The 21,509-nt window shown below is 49.6% G+C and overlaps 1 protein-coding gene across 1 annotated transcript in view; it reads left to right on the top strand.

The window, feature by feature from the left end:
* Nucleotides 1-15,239: 15,239 nt before the first annotated feature.
* LOC149372777 (uncharacterized) overlaps nt 15,240-21,509 on the top strand; it is a 78,129-nt gene continuing 71,859 nt past the window's right edge. The window contains exon 1 of the mRNA XM_089567320.1: nt 15,240-15,740. The gene's annotated coding sequence lies outside the window, so the exon portion shown is untranslated. The remainder of the gene's footprint in view (nt 15,741-21,509) is intronic.

The raw sequence follows: 21,509 nt of genomic DNA, 5'->3' as shown, positions 1-21,509 counted from the left end.
GCGTGAGATGAGCTCTTTTCCTGATTCGTTTGGTTGACGCCCCCAATTCGCACTTTACCCTAATATATCCACATTAGTCATCAGCAAAATGAGGACAAAGTGCTCAACACTCACTCTATTATTTGACAGCTGCACGTGATGTTGTCAGGGGAACCGCATTAACTTATTACTCAGCTTCATAAAACACGTGAACTACGGCTGAATCTTTCGTTTTAAAATATTTGCAGTTCCTGCATCGATCGTTCATCAGCACTGCGGTGAAGCCGGCTGGACTGTTTTGAAAACTGTCATCATTAAATCGGCTGACAGTTAACTGAGGACTGGGATATGTACCCTTCCGCTGTTTTTCTTTTTCTTCCGATTTTTTTCTTTAAGCATTATTGTATTCCCGGAACCTCGCAAAGCAGAGCTTGACTTTCAGTTTCGTTTCAAGCACACTATTTTCATTATTGGCTTACTTGCATACCTTACAGGCTGAGCAGCAAAGCAAGCTTTACAAGTTAAGATTGGGCGAGTGGTAAAGAATATGAGGTTGACGAAAACGAGTAAAGGTTACCGTTGCTGTTTACAGATATGAGGCAACGAGAGGCCGGAAAAAAAAAACATAACTATGACAGAATTTGGTCCAATCAGAAATAATTAAACAGATTAATTATCAAACATATGTCTGGGTCGAACGAAGACACAGGGGGGAGAAACGAAAAACAAACGCCAACTTTCAGCTCAGGTTTTACTAGATCTCCTGCCTTAGCTTGAAACGAAAGGGAAACAAAACAACTGAAACGCGAGCACAACAATAACAAATATTCCCGCCTGGAGTGGAAATACAGGCGCGGCCTATTAACACATCCAAAAGTGGTCCTGACTCCTTCGATGCGAAAATCAACCACGCGAGTATTTCGTCTCCCTGGTGCAATATATTCAAGTTTTGCAGCTTGTATTTAAATTCTTTTGTTTGCATTTCATTTGGCTCTGATAGTACATGCCCACTGTGCTGAAAGGGGCAATTAGAAGGGGAGTTTATTGAGGCCTCGGCGATACACCGTGCAGGTCATCGAACACGTGTAAGCAATCGTACAGTAGCACAACTAGATAAAGAACTTAAGTGTCTTGCTTGAAGGTTTTTTTTTCTTTCACCCTGCTTTACCCCTCCTGTGAGTACGAAATTACTGTGCGCTGTTTGCGTGTTTCGTCACACAGGTCGAAAATAATTTGTTGATCTTAGTAGTGACACGTACTCATTGCGTGGAGATAAAATGAAACATCAGCTCGTCATTGCCGATTGTCTCCTTCTGTGTGTTCGGCCGATCGGTGCATTGGTTTATGTCAAGGACCATGTCCTTTCGAGTTATACATACGAGGCTGGGCAGTCATGACCTCGTGGAGGTCGGAATTCTTTGCTTCGATCTCCGCATCCCCCCCACCGCTTTCCTTCCCGTCAGTATGCCCCCAAAAGACATCGCCTGTGACAGTTCTTCAGTTATTTATAGACCGCAAATGACCCAAAAATCAAATCTGTTAAGTGATGCTAAAGCGGATATAGCTCGAGATGCGAGAGTCTTGACCATCCACAACAAAAAACAAAACTGGAGGGCGCATTTAAGCTCCGCCTTAAGGGTATTACGGGATAGAGTAAATGGGTTAATGCCCATATATGCAGAAATGGTAATTCTTGACTTTACATTCATAGATCGTTGGGAGTATTTTACCCCTCCGGGCGCAGTGTAGCAGGTGCTGCCATCAATGGGGCTCGTGTGGCCCAGGTTGCTCTTGCCGAGCAACCTCTCGTGAGTAATCATTAATTTAACTGCCACCTGCCACAAGGTCATGTGATCTGGGGACCCACCTCTGTTTCCGCAGCAACCGATTGTTCAGGCCGCTCCGTCTTCGAATCTTCAAACAGTCGACGTCTCCAACGCTGGACAGTTTTGTCCAGCACGGGGATACTAACACTCTCGCGTTAAAAGAAACGGTAGAGCACAACGTCAGTGCCCAACTCAAGGCTAACAAGGACGGCCAAACAATAAGCTTGAACATACTTAGTTTGATCTGGCTGCCTTGCACCTCTCAAACAGAGGACTAAAGGGCTGAAAACTAGAGAAAAAAATAGAAAGCTTTGTTTGCTAATAACATTGCATCAATCTACAATGGCATGATGCGCATATGTGACGTGGCAAAATGCAATAAAATGAAAGGCCCTTGCACAGCGCACATGTATGCAACGGGGAGTGATTTGCTCTGGGGCCGTTTAAAAGTGTTTGCAGCTGCTTTGTCACTGAGCAGTGCCCTTGTCACTTTGAGCACATTTAGAAGCGAAGCTTTTGAATTGCTCGAATCACCTCCTTGCCACGTCAAGGTACGTACCGTATTTGCCAAAAGCTACCAGGGAACGGCTGTTGCTGCGCAGCCGTACATTGGGACCATTATGGCACCCCTAAAGACCAAAAAGTCTCGTAAGGTAAGGACAAGGGTTCTCCTTACACCTGGACAGATTCGGAGCTAAAGGGCTGCCATAAGTGCCTGAGTACACGGTGTTGTGTTTCTGCACCCCCCCCCCCCTAACTCTCTTTGTGTGTTCCCGTCACACCTGTGTCCACTTAGGCCATGCCCAGAGGCAGTGGTCTTCATGAAGCACGTGCTCCCATGCAACCTCATGACAGGTGGAAAACGAACAAGAGGGAGGTATTCAGCTCCTGGATTCCTGGTACCACCACTTCGGACCACGTGGGCCCGATCATGCAGCTACCGTGAACATTCATCGAGGCCGACAACCCCGCGACGGCGGTGGGAAGTGGGATGCTTGGAATGCCCCTCCGAGCCTCAGCGGATTAGTGTAGCAGGAATGTCAAAGGCCATTGTCAGCAGTAATCCCAGCGAAATTCCTTGAGCAGAGTGCAGCGGCGACGAAGGCAGGCGAGGCCCAGGAGCTATTGTCCGAGCAACCACCGTGAATGCGGAGGCGACCTGGCGGCGCCGGTCACGCTGGCGGATAATTGAAGAATTCTGTGTCCCCGACTCGCGTTCTGGGCAATCGGCGGGGAGGCAAGTTCATTCCCCTGCTGGAGGACTTCGGGAGATTCCTTTCCCGCAGTGCTGGATGAGTCAGCATTCTCCCCCTCTCATCGGCCCAGCTGTGGGAGAGTGGAAAAGCTCGCACCTGCCCAGCCGTGGGTGGTGACAAGAACGTCCCCTTCGGTCCATCGGATTGGACAGTGCTCGTCGACCATTATTCCCCAGCCAGGGATCTGGGGAAACCGAACGATATTTAACTCGGCCGGGAGTGTGGCCGAGAGAAGCCTGCTAGCTCCAGTCGACTACGGTTGACGAAGACGTTCCCCTTCCACTGAGAGCCATTCTCAGTCCCGCTCTATGTAAATAATGTAAATATGTGAATACAGTTTTTTCCTTCTCTTCCCCTACTCCCCGTCTCCGGCCCACGTTCCTTCCTCCTTCGGCATTGCGGCGGTGCTCCTGGACCCGATGCCTGGTGGGACGCGCTTCTAGCATCGACGAACATATCAACTGGTTGGCAGCGGCGGGATCTTCCACGCTTGGTCCTGGCTTCAGCATAACACCATCTGTCGGGCTAGTTGGTTGCGATCCATATGTATCAGCAGCGCGAACACCACACAGGAAGAAGAAGGAGAAGAAGGTAAAGAGCGCTGAACTTCCAACTTTTATTTGAGCAAAAATTGAACCCGCACTTTTATACACATACCAGGTAAAATCCCACCAGGGGGTAATCAAGGCGTTCTATCTAATTGGGACCAACACGATTTTACCTGGTATGTGTATAAAAGTGCGGGTTCAATTTTTGCTCAAATAAAAGTTGGAAGTTCAGCGCTCTTTACCTTCTTCTCCTTCTTCTTCCTGTGTGGTGTTCGCGCTGCTGATACATATGGCTTCAGCAGTGGTGAGCGCTTGACTTTCTTTAAGAATCTGCCAGGCTTGATAACTCTGGAAATTTATCACTTCCTGTAGATTGTTTTTCTGCACGTGCTCGCTTATGCATTTCACGTAGCAGCTTGTATTGAAAGTCCTCGTTCGGAAGTTGCCATGGATTTGAGCAAGCTAAAGAAGCCAGAGTTGATGTTGCTGTGTGAAAAGCTGGGTATTGAGGCCAGGAAGAGTCACAGAAAGCCGCAGCTGATTGAGGCTATTAGGGAATGTGGTGCTAAGGAGGGAGACAAAATTTTGGAGACCTGGGAAGTCATTCAGGAGGGAATCAGGAACGCTAAGGAGGAGGCCGACAGGGTTGAAAGGGAACGCAAGGAGAAGGCCGTTAGGGTTGAAAAAGAACGCAAGGAGAAGGCCGACAGGGTTGAAATAGAATGGCAGGAGCAATGCCGTAAGAGACGCGCTGAGCTCGAGGAACTACGTAAACGAGAGCAGCAGGAGCTCATACGTACGACTCAATTTCTCAGACGGAAAAGGGCCCGAGATCGGTTGAGGACTTTTCAGAGAGGCGAGAGCTTCAGAACTTTCCTCGCGAATTTTGAACACATATGTACGGAGGAGGAGCTAGATCAGGGCGAATGGTCAATGATGTTGCTGGCCATCCTTCCTTGCGATGTCAGCGCCGTATTAGCGCGACTGTCCGATGAGGATGCCAGAAACTACGACAAAGCCAAAAGTGCCCTCTTCCGATACTTCGGAATTCGCGTGCAGACCGAGTCTAAAAGCCGAAGTGATAGCAGCGGGCCGCGCTCCCGTCAGTGCGTCAGTGACCAGCCAAAGAGCCTCGCTTGGTCAGCTACGCACAACGTAGTTTCTCAGAAGAACAGTGACAGGGCAGGGTCAATCCCAGAAAGAACTGCCAGTTCAGCAGAAACAGCGGCACAATCTGTTGATTTAAAGGCAGAGGTACCGCGCCAGGAAGGCTGCAATGAGGTTTTACGTCAGCGAAATGACGAAACCAGAGGAGGTCCTTCGCTGGTGCAGGTAGAGAACAGTGGCAGTCGGGAAGTTGACGCGATCATCTGCGGCACAGAGCGTCGTTGTCAGTCACCTGACAGCGACTGTGGCGCTCCAAGCAAGAGAGCAGCGTTAGCTGAAAAGCGGGATGCCGCAGAGATTGCCCTTGCAACCCAGAAAGGCGTAGGAGCAGCGCAAAAAGGTAGTCCTCCAGAAAGCAGTCGCGCGCTGAAAGCGGCAACTGCAAGTTCTATTGTAAGCGAGGAATGCGCCTCAGCGCTGCCTCGAAACAATGATCAGTTCAACGATAAGGGAACGACAGCCGCTCGCGACCGAACACCCGAAAATGAGTTATGCTCCACTGAAACCAGTGTGTCTTTGCCCATTGCCCGCGTCACGATCGAGAGCCCGCTCGAGGTGCGTCTGACCGAGGCAGCCGTCTCCCAAAACCTGCCTAAGCAGCAACCCTCGATTTTCTCAAATCGCTTGGATATGCTGCCCAAAGAAAAGGGCCTTTGTTTTGGAGATAATGCTGCGCAGGTCCTTACCATTTCGAAGGCTCGTGAGGTCGCGGCGCCAGCAGAGCACGTGGTTGAAGACGGCAAACCTCAACCTGTAAGCCCGAAGCTGATAAATTCTCACGGTGATGAGCTAGGGCAGGCTTTATTGCAAACTGTCGACGAGACGAACGCAGGCGACTTAACCCGTGACGGCTCCGCGCTACCTAATGACGAGCCAGCCCAGGACTTACTCACTTTTAGCACAGGGGTAAAGAGCACCGATAGTAGTGCAAGCTATAGTGAGTCTTCCGAAGCAGGCGCAAGTGATGAGCTGGGGCTAGGTGAGGAACTGAAAACAAATCTAGTGTTGCCCCACTCAGATGGCTTTTTCGAACTCCTTCGTGTGGACAGAGAAACGTTCACCGCTGAGCAAGAGAAAGACCAGACTCTACGAAACTTGAGTCCCCAAAGTGACATAGGTGTGTCACGGAAGAACATACCTTTCCAGCTCCGTTCTGGCCTGCTGTACCGCCAGTATAAGGATAGGAAAGGTATCGAACACGACCAACTTACAGCCCGCGTCGCGATCGAGAGCCCCCTCGAGCTGCGTCTGACCAAGGCAGCCGTCTCCCAAAACCTGCCTTTGCAGTATCCCTCGATTTTCTCAAATCGCTTGGATATGCTGCCCAAAGAAAAAGGCCTTTGTTTTGGAGATGATGCTGCGCAGGTCCTTACCATTTCGAAGGCTCCAGGATTCGCAGCGCCAGCAGAGCACGCGGGTGAAGAGGGCAAACGTGGCCCTGAAGGCCTTATAAACTCTCACGGTAGTGAGCCAGAGCAGGCTGGATCACAAACGGACAAAGAGGCGAACGCCGACGACTTAACCTGTGACGGTTCCGCAATGGCTAGTGACGCGCCCCGCAAACCAACAGCGAGGGTTTCCACAGAGCGGCAGCGTATAGAGGTGGCCAAACGGGGAATGTTAATGAAGAGGAAAGTGCGCCTCATGTTGACTGCTGCACAGAAAACCGGACAACCGGTTACCCGCCCCAATTTGGCACCTCAGCGCTCAAGAGTTCGCACGCGCCGCTTGAAGGGAACACAAGCTAAGGGGACGCAACGCGCGAACCCAATCCGAGAAAGGCAGATTCGCTGGCACGGCATTCGCACTCGTTCGCTCCCTTCTCGCATTCTGCTTTCTGAGCGTCAGCTAAACTTCAGAACCGCGAGACTTGGACGAAGAACAGTGCAGGGTCCCAAGCGGAAGTTTCTAGCCTTGTGTAATTTTACACCTGCTAGAGTAGCTATCGGACCGCGGCCGCGCAGGGGGCGGCTGAAGAATAGGAACCAGTAAATTCCTCTAATCGTAACGTTGTTTCTAGACGGTTTCGAGGAATAATCCTATTCAGTTTATTGCTTGTTTCTTTTTGTTCATTTAACTCTCTTGTACAGAAATGCAAGCTGAAATTCCTAGCATTATGTAATGTCTTATCTGCTAAAGCAGCTGTCGGACCACGGCCGCGCAAGGGGCGGATATGACGCATAATCTCATATTGAGTTAATGCTTGTTTTTGTCTTTTGTTCATTACACTCTCCTATGCGAAATGAGAGTGAAATTTTGGAGCTTGGCATTGCGGGACTCAGTTTACATGCGTTGCAGTAAAGTGCGAGGTAATGGAAACGCTGATGGCCTCAGCCGAAGCTTTCCCGTGTAATGCCCTTTCATGACTCCCCAGACGTTATTCCGCTATGCAAATTTGTATTGTTCTTTTGCTTTAGCGAGAATCATTTTTATCTGTTTGTATGTGTGTTCAGCAGCTCCACCTTCCCTTTGTGCTCTCACGGGCGGTGGCTTTCTGTGACATACACCGTGCTACGGCACCCCCAAAAATTTTGGAAATTTTCCTCCCTTTTGGCTAAACAAGCTCTGTGTATTCTGGTTTGGTCAAACATGTCAACTTTCGGAGGAGGACGTAAATTTCACGCTACAGCTCATTTTCTCTAAACAGACTTTGTCGACCGAAAACAGCTTGGCAGTTCTTAAAGTCGGTTTGGCGCTTTCTGCTTGTTGGGCTGTGTACCTTGCTGGTTGAGCTCGTTACAGTTGTCAACGAAGCAAGAAGTACCTTTGGGCCCAGCTGTGACCAAAAGCCGAACGGACACAACTCCAGGTCTCTGCGCGCAGCAGCGTTGGCTGCAACCACTACGAGACCTCTTCGGGCGGCGGACGTGCTGTTGTGTTTCTGCACCCCCCCCCCCCCCCCCCTAACTCTCTTTGTGTGTTCCCGTCACACCTGTGTCCACTTAGGCCATGCCCAGAGGCAGTGGTCTTCATGAAGCACGTGCTCCCATGCAACCTCATGACAGGTGGAAAACGAACAAGAGGGAGGTATTCAGCTCCTGGATTCCTGGTACCACCACTTCGGACCACGTGGGCCCGATCATGCAGCTACCGTGAACATTCATCGAGGCCGACAACCCCGCGACGGCGGTGGGAAGTGGGATGCTTGGAATGCCCCTCCGAGCCTCAGCGGATTAGTGTAGCAGGAATGTCAAAGGCCATTGTCAGCAGTAATCCCAGCGAAATTCCTTGAGCAGAGTGCAGCGGCGACGAAGGCAGGCGAGGCCCAGGAGCTATTGTCCGAGCAACCACCGTGAATGCGGAGGCGACCTGGCGGCGCCGGTCACGCTGGCGGATAATTGAAGAATTCTGTGTCCCCGACTCGCGTTCTGGGCAATCGGCGGGGAGGCAAGTTCATTCCCCTGCTGGAGGACTTAGGGAGATTCCTTTCCCGCAGTGCTGGATGAGTCAGCATTCTCCCCCTCTCATCGGCCCAGCTGTGGGAGAGTGGAAAAGCTCGCACCTGCCCAGCCGTGGGTGGTGACAAGAACGTCCCCTTCGGTCCATCGGATTGGACAGTGCTCGTCGACCATTATTCCCCAGCCAGGGATCTGGGGAAACCGAACGATATTTAACTCGGCCGGGAGTGTGGCCGAGAGAAGCCTGCTAGCTCCAGTCGACTACGGTTGACGAAGACGTTCCCCTTCCACTGAGAGCCATTCTCAGTCCCGCTCTATGTAAATAATGTAAATATGTGAATACAGTTTTTTCCTTCTCTTCCCCTACTCCCCGTCTCCGGCCCACGTTCCTTCCTCCTTCGGCATTGCGGCGGTGCTCCTGGACCCGATGCCTGGTGGGACGCGCTTCTAGCATCGACAAATATATCAACGGCCAACAAAGATTTCTCGTTGATTAGTTACTTTTGACAGAGGCGGCACGTCGTTCTACCACAGCTCGGTGTGCTGCTGTTGAGCTAGAAAGACAAAGGAATTCATCGAGAGCTCTGCAGGTTTATTTTACAGCACGCACCTTGTACTCTACAGCACACTGCACATCGCACGCCCTCGTCGTCTGGTCCTTTTCAAGAGAACGTCGATGCCTGGTCCCCTATATTAGGAAACATAACTATGCAAATCGAGTTCACTGAAGTTAACGGACAACAGCCTTCACCTACAACAGCAGACATCACTGGACGCGTTCCCATAGCTCCTTTGCTGAAGAGGCTGAACCCGCCTCCACGCTTTGCTCGAAGGCAAAAACGTTGCTCGAAGGTCAGCCACCCCTTTCGACAGAAGAAGGTGCCGTTGCCCTTCCGCCTCAAGTGGCGGTCGTTTCAGCAATAGCACCACCCAGTCGGGATTGCTCTTCCACTTGCGTCTTTAGACTCAGGAAAAAAAAAAAAGGGGGGGGGGGGGGATGCCCATGCAGCGGCGCCTGAGGAGACGTCACTCTGGCCGGAGCGAGTAGTTAGCCTCGGGCTGCAGCAGTCACATGCTGTGGCTTTGTCGAGACCAGTCCGCCGGAAGTGACCTGAAGTAAAGGATTTGCAGTGGCACCCCTTTTTCTTAATGTGATAAACGAATTGCGCTGTCGCTGCGCCGCGTCAGTAGTCAGCGCCTCCCGTCTCGTCTTCGTCGACCTTGGGGGATCAAGAGTGCCGCCCCAAGGTCCCCACGTATAGGCAGCAGGTATCCAATTTTAGGGACTTTTATGATAGGACAAAAAGCTTGCCTTTATATTACGTCCAAGAAAAAAAAAAAGACCACCTCTCTATATTTTGAGTTTTTTTTTTTCATACAGCAGCAGTCCCTTCTAACGGTTGCGGGGACAAAGCCACACGAAATATGATTCACATAATACTTTAGTAAAGATCAGGTTCTTCTTCTTCTTCTTTGCACCAGAGGTGCCCCGCCAGAGACGGTTTGTTCCAACTTGAAGACTTGAAGACACAGGGATAACAAAAAGGAATACTTGAAGTTTTATATACCAATATTTACAGCGTATAGAAGTTTAGACACTCGAGACAAATTAACGGCACAAGGACAAACAACAAAAGGTGGATTTGGCTAATACTAGGGGAGGCCCCTACTCGGCGTTGCCGAAGATGCGTAGCATCTCTTTTTAGCGCAGAACCCCGCTTCCGGCTCAAGGGCCCAGTTTTAAAGCCCTAAAGGCCCGGCCCACATTCCGTAGCACCCAATCATTCTACATTCTTCATATCATTGGCTAATCGAGAGCATGGTCAGCCCTCCAACTACCGTAGGGTAACACCCTTTCCAGAAAAACAAACGCACGGTCGTGCCAGCATGTGCGGAGTAGAACGTTCTCTCCACCACAAAATAAAAATAAAAACAAACACAAATACACATTCGTGCCAGCACGTGTGCGAATCGGTACCGCGGGTGGGGGGACACCCGTACTTGCCGGCGCGTACGCGAGCGGCCGCGTTCCGAGAAAGGAGACGCTTCGCTTTGAGCGCTCCCAGCCGCGTCCCGATGACCCGGAGTACACTAACGATCCCTTACAACTTTAATACTTTAATACTTTATTGCGCCAAATATTAAAAAAAAATGTACAGAAATCCGGCCTGCCAAAGCCTCATAGGGCTTGAGTGGCAGAGCCCGACAGGCAGCGGAACCGCGCAGATATACACACAGACAAAAAAAAAAACATTCAAAATAACGGACATCAAATTAGTATGATGGTGAGAACAAAGTAGACACAAGACTCATGTTACATGAAGGAAAAAAAAATCCTCATCAGATTAAATTGCAAGGAAGAAAAACCAAAGTGGCATGACAATACCTCTGATCAATGCAATAAATACAGCAGTAACCAATGAAATCACAAGATTTACTTGACAGGTGGTAAAGCACATGCATGATGTCGTAAACCCTATAATTAATGTATCGCAGCATCTTTTTGATTTTGTATTTAGTTTTTGCCCGGCGAACACTTGGAGGTAACCTGTTAAAGTGAAAGGGAACGTAATAATCTCTTACTCGCCTTCCATATCTTGTAGACCGTCGGGGAATACAGAAAGGTTCCTTCGGTCCAAGAGATCGTGTGGGAACATACGGAATCTTATAGTCACTAAGCCAAAAATGTTTCAGGACGATCGTTTCCATCAAAAGGCAATCAAAATCAGGTAGAGAAAATACCTTAAAGAGATCAGAATTGGAGGGAAGGCCTAAATCATAGCCGATATTTTTTAATAAAGATCGTAGGAGAGAATTAATCCTGCACTTCCAGCGAACTGCGCAGTGACCATATATCGTTATGCCATAGCGCAGTATGCTATAACCAAGGGCGTTTACGATAGCTTTGCGTATTGAAAGCGGCATGTAGTACCTGATGTTGTAAAGCACACAGGAGACGGTTCGGAGCTTTTTACAAACGTGGGACAAGTGATCATTCCATGAAAGAGCACTGTCAAAGTATAATCCTAGGTATTTCACTGTATGTGTATAGCTCAAGGGTGCACATTGACATTGGGAACAATCAGATCCGTGCAAGAAAAGGTGATGGTTTAAATCTACCTTCTTCATCGGGCTGTGAAAGCATATAAGCTGAGTCTTAGAGCTGTTAACTTTAATTAGGTTGTTTGAGAACCAGTCCATAGAAATTATTGCTGCAGCTTGAAGAGAAGAAATTGAGTCAGAGTAGTTCGGTGACTGGGTTACAAGTACAGTATCGTCAGCGAACTGGTACAGGCCTACAGGAACAAAGTTTGAAAGGTCATTCACGTAGACGTTAAATAACAGGGGACTAATTATAGAACCTTGCGGAACGCCAGCTTTAATTAACAAAGAAGCGCTCTTTGCCCTGCCAATGGAGACATATTGCGTTCTCTGCAGTAAAAAATTTTCCAAAAGCGAAAGAAACACTCCACGGAAGCCTAACCTGGACAGTTTACACAATAACACACTGTGACACACGCTGTCACAGTGGATGCCTTGCTGGCATCCAGAAACAGTGTACACACCACTTGGTTACGTTCAAAAGATCGATTTAGCATGTCAGAAAAATCCTCCAAAAGCATTTCCGTCCCTTTACCTTGTACAAAACCATATTGACACGGTGACAGGATTTTGTGCTTATCTAAAAAACTTGTCATAGTAAACAGTAGATGTTTTTCTAATATTTGAGTCAAATAGGGCAAGACTGAAATAGGACGATAATTCTCATACCTATTACGTGCACCACCTTTGTGAATTGGGGTAACTATAGCCGCTTTCATGTTCACCGGGATCATGCCGCTTGAGATAATGCTGTTGAACAGCGACAGCAACACGCCTTTAAGTATGTCGAACAAGGTTCGCAAATCATCAACTGAAATACCATCTATTCCCACAGATCTATTGCGTTTAAGACCAAAAATAATTGAACAGAGGTCATCCTCACTTAGCAAAGGTAGGTGTGCAGATTCAACTGTGCTGTTCTTCAAAGTACAAAATAAGGGATTCTGTTGCGCACTGCCCGAAACTTGCGAGAAGAACCTGTTGAATTCATTAGCTATTTTTTCTTCATCAGTGCCGAAATACGACACAAAAGCTTTGCCATCATTGCCACGCCTTTTGACACCTCGTAGATTGTTAATCAAAGACCACGTTTTTCTAGTATCAGAGCCTTCATTCTTGAACTTGTTACGAAAATGTACTCTTTTAGCCTGACGAATCATTGCGTTTACTTTATTTCTTGCAACCTTAAACTTGGACCGTAGCAGGATAGATGCAGGTGCCCTTTTCGACTGGGCCTAGAGCAAATCTTTTTATTTTATAGCTGATAGTATTTTTAAGGTCATCCATGAGTTTTCTTTATTGCGCTGCCTGATTTCAACCACGCGAGTAGCCGCTTTCTTAAACTCTTGTAGTAGCTCAACAAGCTTATCATAAATGTCTTTCGGGGGCACGTTTTCCAAGAACACTTCCCAATCGTATGCCGATGCCAGTCGGTAAAAGATTTTGGGATCGCCGATGGAAATTTCTTTTTTACCGCGATCTGCTGTTGGAGGGTTCGATTTCCGGGCTAAAGAACAACAGACAAAGTAGTGGTCTGACAGCTTTGCTTCGACGATAGCAGATTGTAGGGCAGAATTCGGAGCTCTTATATTTATATGGTCGATGCAAGAGACGACAAGTTGCCCCGACAGAAATTCTTCTCGCGTAGCTTTCTGGATAGTTGGTTGCAGTCCCCATTTTGATAACAGATCAAGATAATCTGAGACCAGAGCCCTAGAAGGGCGAAAGGTATCTATGTTAACATCGCCTATAACACAGATATAATCTTCATGCGAGTGGGCTGAGAGGGCGTTGTCAAGTTCGGCCAAAAAGAGCCTGCCGTTGAAGCAGGGGGGTCGGTATACTGAAAAGAGTATCAGAGAGAGAGCTGGCGTGCTCAAACGCAATGCTACTACTTCTGCTTGCTGGAAGTCAGAATTTAGCTCTGTGACAGTCCAACTGTCTCTCACAAAAACTGCGACGCCACCCCCTTTTCTAGCAGGTCGGGTACAGGAAATTGCTTGGTAACCTGGTATTGCATACTGATTGAAAATATCGGCTGAAATACTGATTTCCGTCAGTACAAATACGTCAAATTTGGAACGAGAAGGTGAAGTTAGTGCCATGAATTCATCCCAGTGCTTTCGGATACTGCGGATATTAACGTGCGTCGCGCAAAAAGCAGGTTGTGCGTCACTTGTGAAAAATTTTGTTACTTCGGAAAATGTTGTACATGTAAGGAATTCGAGATCACCCATGCTCAGCAGATCTTATCCAGGTCAGACATCTTCTCAATGCGGATAACAGTCTTCACTTCTTCTGATTTCTTGGCCAGAACTTTGCCGTTACGTGTCCAAACAAATTTGTATTGCTTTTATTTTCCCTTAGACCTGGCCAATCGGAAAAGCTCCTTGTTTGTCCGTGTCAAATTTTCGTTGAAATACAGCCGAGGGTGAGACTCATCCGTAGGTAAATCGCGAAGCTTTTTCCGTAGAGCAAGCCATACTTCTTTAGACGCCACGTCACGCATCTGCACAAGGATAGGGGGAGACGAACTGTCCTTTTTCGGCAGTCTGTGTATTGAAACAACTGTATTCGCTTCAAATTCTGGAAACTCTAGTGTCTGAGCTAGATCGCCCATGAAAGAAACTAAATTCTCATTAGGGTTGGTTGGGAGGCCATGTATTTCAAAGTTGCACCGCCTGCTGTACTGTTCAAGATCATTAACTGCGCACCTTGATTGATCCAGCAGCTCAGCTTGAGCGACAACAGTCTCAGAAAGTGATTCCACTCGGGCATGTAGCTGAGTTAACTCAGCTTGGTTCGCTTCTAGGGAAGACATGACACAGTCATATTTATTAGAAAGGAACTCTATTGACGTTTGGATTTCAGTGACGGTTTCAGCCATCTTTTCACCTGTTGCCTTAAATTGGAGCAGTTCCTCCACTTTAGTTGTGAGAGCTTCAACCGTAACTCTCAGTTGGTCAAGTTTGCTGTTAACTGCAGAGAATTCATGACCAAAAGAAACGTCACTATCATCTGAGTCTGAGTGATTCCTTGCACTAGATTCGCATGATGGGCATGTCCAGGTTTCACGCTTAGCAGTCGACATTTTTGAAAAAGCATTTTTCGTGATAGCAGAACAGCTCTTTCCAAAGTGGTAGCTACTTTTGCAACGGGAACAAGTCAAACACTTTCCGTCCACGGGTTTGGAACAAGCAGAGCATGTAACAGGCATTTTTGCAGTCAGCGGCGAAAAAAAAAATACAATATATCCAGTTTCAGCAATTGGCAAACAAATGCACACTAAACAAACATTGACATCGCTTCACACAAGAGTGGCAACTGTCATTGACTGATATAAAAATAAAATTTACTTAGATTTATTTAAAATATGAAAGTAAATAAAGTTCCGCAACTTGTCGCGAGGCCCTGTAACCAAATGCACTTGACTATGCCAGGGTAAAGTAAGCAGTCTGCAGACCTGTCAGTTCAGCCTTCGCTCCTTAGCACACCTACTACCTCTTTGCGGCCACCGGCTCCAATGCTGTACCTAGCCCTCCGTCCGCGAAACGTAAAATACCAAGACAGAGACAGCTGGCAAAAAAAAAAAAAAGGGCCAGCGGAAAAAGATGACGCACAGAGCAATGAAAAAAAGACAGCTCTCGCCATAAAAGCCGCAGCCAACTACAAAGCGCCAACCTCTTATGTTGATTGCGGGAGGCGTGCGTTAAGTCGCGGCCCGGGCGTCCTCCCAACCACCTCCCTGCGCCCCTCGCCCTCGCTAACGTTGAATGATCCGTCCGATTCACTCCCACGGCGCTGAGCTGCTCCGACGCCTCTCCGTATCGCCGGCAGCTGCCCTTTCTCCCTCGCAAAACGTACACCCGGAAGTTGCGTCTCACTCCGTCACTTCCGGCGCTCGTGAGAGCGCGCGTCGCGTCGCTCTCTCGCGCGCCGCGGCAAAACGGCTCCACTGGCGCGCCCCCCAGTCGCGCTCGAACCTTGCTAGCGGGTGCTACGTCGGTGCTCCGCGCGATCGAAGAGCTGAGCGGCTCCGCCGTGCCGTGCTCGTCCCGTCGCTGCGAAGACCTGCCTCTGAGCAGCTCGTACGAAAGCAGTCCTTTGTCGCGAGAATGATGTGCTGCGTCGGAACTCCGTGTGACTCAACCTGATCCCTCCGAGGTTCTCGGGCGAGGTTCATAGTCGGCGATCTGCGGTCGCTTCCGGGCGCTCTGTGAAGATTGCGGTTCGGTTTCGATTTCACGCGGCGTTCGCTGTCAGAGCGCGCGCTTCCGTTCTTGGATTTGAAAGTGCGTCATACCCAGTGGTTCCGGAGAGTTCGAGGTGTTTGTGACCTCAGGACAAACGCTGCTCGGAGAGACAAGGAACGCTCGGGCCAACTGTACCAACGACACCACCAGTGACAGCGAGTTGCTGGCTGCTGCTGCCCACCCTTGGTACAAACGTCGTCACAGAATTCAGGTGAGTGCTCTTTCCCCTTGGCTCATTCGTTCTGCGTATGCAGCCAACGCTATCAAGCGAGGTGGTCCCGGAGTCTATCCAATGAGTCTCTAATTTCGTAAGAAGCAGCATTTGGCTCACGTAAGCATTTGATCGCGTAATGACGCTCATCGGGGCGAGCGCGTGCGGGGTCGCGGGAGCCGACGACGATGCATAATTACGCAACCCGAACCGCATGACTGCGTTCGCGGAGGTCTTGTTTTAGCACTTAATAGGGCGGCAGTGTCGCAAGCCATTAGTGCCAGCGTAATTAACAAAGTGCTTGCCAACGCCGGGTCTCTCTCTTCTTTACATTTTCGTCTCGTTTCTTCTCGTAGAATCAGCGTCTATGTCGGCGAAGGTAGAAAATATGAATCTTCCTTACATGTTCGATAATCAGGCTAGCTGTCCTCTGAGAAAAACCGGCCTAAGTGCTTTGCACTTAGCGCAATTAAGAGAGCTGCATTTTTGTGCACTCCGTGTCCTTTCAAAAAAAGAAGAAAAAAAACGCGACTTGTGCGTCCACGCTGCTACAAACACGAAGCTTTAAGAACATGAAAGCTCTTCTGGACTGAGTGCATTATCGCCTCCGTAAAAAAGCCAACATGGTCATAAGTTTTTTTGAAATGCAGGCATTAACGTTCCTTACATCGATCATCTCCTGCGATCATCTGCACGCAACAGAACCTGGGTGACGGTGCCTGAGTTGTTGGCAGCAGCTACGGAGCGGTTGTACGTTCTAAAACAGAACTGGGCAAAAAAAAAAAAAAAAAAGCCGCAACATATATTTGCGGAGAAGGTAGAGAAGTGCGGCGGTGTCACCGCTATCAGGCTTTTGCGTGCATAAAAGGGGACATTTACAGCGGGAAGCGTGAAAGTGGTCGTCGCTTGTACTCCGGGCGCTGGCTGGGACGCTTTTTTAAGGCTATAACAGCTCCACGTGTGCTTGCAGCTGTCAGGAGAGCGCTGTAAAAGGCAGTGACAACCTGTTTACCCCGAACGAAAAGGACCCTGAGACTCTCGGCCAGGTATTACGGCGTTGGTGGATTCGCGCTTCCGCCCCTGCTAACAGACTCGCATGTGGGGTTTACAAGAGAGGGGCGACGGCACGACGTAGTGCGAGAATGGTGCCTGTCGTTATGTGGGTAATATACAACGCATAAGGATGTGTCGTTAGTTTCGGCGGGCCAGCGGCGCGGCAAAGATTTAAAAGAAGCGACAAGCTCTCTGCCGCTTGACCGCATAGATATCCTTGTGTGAGTGTATGTACGCGTTTACATGCTCCGAAGTAGACGGAGCGTCTTTACTACTCTCTCCCTCTCAAAGTTTGCTGTGTCTCTTTTCAGCGTAAGCAAGTTACCTTCTCCATCTTCTCAGCAATTAACTTTGCCGATTTCGGTCCTTTGAGGGCTTTTTTCTTTCTCTCAACGAAGGTGTCTTTCGTCCATACATTTTGATCACATTCGCTCTCTTTTATGTAGTTTTGCTCCGGATTTAGATGTTTTATGTCATTCTCTTGGGCGAGCTTGCAGGCGGAGACACCCGTGGAGTGCGACCACATTCATAGGCTTTCTTTCCGCAATAGGACTGTTCGGGATCCCTCTGACATAACATTGTCTCTTTTCTGTTTCGTGTCGCCCTGCTGGCAGTTGACGTAGCGATTATCAAACAACCCCCGCAGTGCAGGCAAGAAAACATCGGCTTTATTTAGGTAACAGCTTAGATTGGGGTGGCATGAAAGCGTTTTCGAGAGAATACAATAAGATGATAATATGGGATAAGAATACCGGGCACTGTTGAATTACGCTGTTGCGCGTGCATCTGACGCGTAATGATAGAGCGCTTGAGCGAACTGTAGTTTGAACAGAAATCAGCGTGCAGTAAAGAGGAGGCGCTGACGTTAAATGCAGCAAAAATTACGCTGAAGAAACTGACAGCCTTCGTGCAGAACTGGCGGGTGTTCACTGCCTAAAAGCATTGCCGCTTCTTACGCAACTGAGTCGCTGGACAACTGCTGCAATTACTGTCGCCCCGTGCGTAAATCAGACAGGGACAACAATGATGTGCTATAAACGGTGGTTCGTAAATGGAGAGAACATTGCAGATGCCTTGAATATATAACAATCACGAAGGAGATAATAGAGTGCTTTTATTGAAATTACGTAGTCATAATTAAGGCCTAGACTTCTTGCGAAAGCCGCCAAGCAGAAGGGTCCTTCGTGTGATTGGCTGCGAGGAAGGGTAAGGGACGCAGTTCGTGCATGCGGAGGAAACAGCATGCACTCTTTGTTCACGCTGGATTCTTTGAACGCTCGATGCCTCAGTTTACAAAATGGATATGTATTAGGAAAGCAGTGACGCAAGTAAATAACTCCTAAGCTTACAGTTCTTGGTTGCGCAACTGTGAAATAAGCATGTGTAGCTATAGTTGCGTGCTGTTTCTGAGGTTACATAATGTCTGTATGTTTCTGCATTTACGTTAGTTCACTTTAAACATCGTTCTTGTAAAGCACATCACCATCTTCTTCTCATGGCATCACTGTCCCCCTAACTATTAAGTTAGTTGGCTGTGGTGAAATTCTGCTGCGCCTTTTTTTTCTGCCATGCGAGCGTGATCCGTACGGTACGGCAGCTTAACACCTCATTTACCTAGCTCCACTTTCCAGCTCCAAGCGCGCCCTGGCAGCAGCTCCTGGTCACGAATTGCGTGCAGAAACACTCCAAAGTGCTCATTGGTGAGCAAGCTCTAGGAAGCGCCGCAGCTTTGCGAAGTCATGACGGGAACGTCTCTCGCTTCGCCAAGCGGCTGGAAGCCCAGCCACGATTCCGCACGCCTCGCAGGCAACGCGCTCACTTGTCGGCGGTTTGCGCTCCTCTCACGCCTAGCGGAACTCAGCGGGCAGGCGTTTTTCCTCGCAGCGTTTATAATATCGTGCAACGAGCAACGTGCCTCTGCTCACGTTCGTACGCTGTGAAATGGGTCTTAAAGCGTGAAATGGAACTAAATTTGGGAAGGTGCGGGCGGTGGGGAGAAACCGCGCTTGGCAGGAAGACTCGCAAGAAAGCTTTGGGAGAGGGGGGGTTGGGTTACGCAACAGTGTTCTGCGACCCGAGACCCACCCGCTAACACAGAGACTTTACTTTTTTTTTCCCGTTTCATTCTTCCTTCATGTTACGTGAGTGCGAAGAGTGATACATCACTGGCTTTACGCTGCTCTTTTAATTGCTTTTTGTTGCGGTTGATGCCGGTGCTATCGCTCGAGTAAGACATCTGAGCTCAGTGAATTGATATGCTATTCCGGAGCGCGCTGGATATTCATGGGCGCATGGTCGGTTCGCTCCGAAAAGTTTCCCTCTTTTGGCCGGCATTTCGTTGAAGCGAGGCTGCGGCAACGGCTCACTGGTGAACTTCGCTGTATTGTTTAGATGCGTTTTTGTCTTGTTTCCTTCTAGTGCTTGTTTTAAGGCGCCTCAGCCCTCTCTGTAAACTAAGGAAGCGTCACCGCTGAGCCGCAGACGGGTGATTAGCGCGAGACAGACGCCGTGAACAGAATCTCCGTTCCCACGACACGCCGAGGAAAAACGCATGAAAGAAGAATCCGCGGAAACTAGAAAACAAGCGAATAGAACGAAGGAGGAAGAGACAGCAGAAATAACGAGCTAGTGAAAGAAGCGCGTTGCACCGTCGCTGCAAGCCAATGAGCAAGAGGCCGCCGTTCTCAGCAACACCGCCACCACTGCGGCAGCCACTAATTTGGGGCGCGACGGCATAGAAGCATCATTGTACCGACGGCGACCTCCGGAAATCCGCTGCGCCATGATTGAGAGCGATACCCCTTTCCCCAGAGCACCTCCCTTGCTGTTCTGCCACCACCCTCCCCGCTTGCTCGTCGAGCTCACGTGGCCGCACAAACAAGCCCGACGCCGGTGAAACGTTTGGGAAGGAACGAGTTAATGAGTCGTCTTTCTCCGCCACCGCGGGGAAACGCCGAGGCCGCCCCCGCCGCCATACACACACACACACACAAGCGCCGCGGCGATAAGTCCGTCGCGCTATGCGCCCCTTGTTATCCGCCGCGCTCGTTACGGGCGCCGTAATATGATTGGAACGGCGGCGCGTGGCAGTTGTTGACGAGTCGCCCTTCCGAGAGAAGAAAGAGAAAACTAAAAAGGCGCGCCCCCAGCAGCAGCGGCCCGGAGCCCGCGGCTCGTCAACGAACCCGCCACGCTCGCAAAAACAAAAATCACAGAGAACGATACCTCGAGAAGACGGCAGAAAAAAAAAAAAATACTGCCGCGTCGTCGGTCAATGGATGCTAAGTCACGACAGGAAACTGTTTTCTTTCTCCTTGTTTCTTTCTTTCCGGCTCTCTCTTTCTCTTTCTCCCCTCCTGTCCTGTTAGTTTCGTTTGCTTCATTGGGAGCCGCGCGTTGACACGTCGCGTAGTGAAAACAGGCGCTCGCGCTGGCGTTTGACTCGGCAAATGCATTTTTCGTGCGTCCCTTCCCACCCTCGTCCCCTCCATCCTCTTCGTCGCAGCAGCGCTGGGCTCCAGACGGACAGCTCCTCCCTTTTCCGAAACGCGAGAAGAGCAGCCCGCTAGCTCCCCCCAGTGAGTGGCGCTCGCGAGAAGTCGCGGCTAATGAAGGAGTTCGATTGAGGACAGAGCGCGCAGGCGGCGGCGTCCTCGGCCGCGGAGCCCAATTAGGGGACGACGAGCTGATGAATGAGGAGACGAGCGACGCCGCCGACCGAGGAGCCCGCTCTTCGCTCTCCGAGAAGTTTCCCGCGGGAAAAAGGAAAAGCGCGCGAGTGGTACGGCCAGGTTGGCGCGAAAAAGCGGAAACCGCAGAGTGCGCGGTGAGTTCGTCGCCTGTCGCTAAAAAAAGGAGAGCGCGCCGGCGGCCGAAGCTAGACAGAGTCAGTAAAATAGCGAAGGAAACGACGAGCTGCGATAAACGGCCTGACGAGCTCCCTCTGTTTCCCCCTCCGAAAGAGCGGCGCGATGTTCTGTTCGTCATTTTAATTTACTTTTGTGTTATTTTTGCGGGGTTTGGCTCCGTGAAAAGCATTTTTATGGTTGGAGCCACTTGTCCGACGCAGCCGAGCAGACAGCTGTGGGACTGAGCTTTCTGATTCCTCCCTTGTTATTGACTCCAGGTACTTTCGTACTTCGTGCGTCACATAGTGGTTCCCGATGCGACGTCAAAAATTCTTTCTAACATAGATACGCGCATACTGTTTTCACCGTGAATAATGCTTGCATTATTTACGATGCCTTTCGTGCAGTAAAGAATGCATTTGTTCGGTCTCCTTTTGAAGTAGCGCCTATGTCTTTCCAAGCAAGTAATCGTAAAGCTAAGCCTTGGAATGTTTTTCTTCATATTCAGGTGTAGAAACAACGTGTAGAATTCACTCGGCCTGAACTGCGTTTTAGTGGCTTTTAAGGAACTACGCACATTGAATCCGCCCTCACCCGCTGCGGTGGCTCAGTAGATAGTGCTACAGTCGGACACAACTCAAGAACGAAGCAGCTTTTCCTGTCAAAGGACCCCCTGCCAGCCAGTAGCAATGCCAGTTTGTCATGACCCTGCTAGTGTGACAGTGCAGGGAGCGGCGCCACAGTGCAGAGCGGGGACTATCCGCGACCATGGAAGAACAGGACTACCCCCTTTCATCTACCACTCCCTGCATTGTCACGCTAACAGGGTCATGAGAATCGGCCGACGCCACTGGCTGGGAGGGGGTCC

The sequence above is a fragment of the Amblyomma mixtum genome, chromosome 1, assembly GCF_055824585.1.
Source record: "Amblyomma mixtum isolate Tamu chromosome 1, ASM5582458v1, whole genome shotgun sequence".
Taxonomy (NCBI): domain Eukaryota; kingdom Metazoa; phylum Arthropoda; class Arachnida; order Ixodida; family Ixodidae; genus Amblyomma; species Amblyomma mixtum.
Note: the sequence above shows the minus strand (reverse complement) of the source record. Positions and strands in the feature narration are given on the sequence as shown.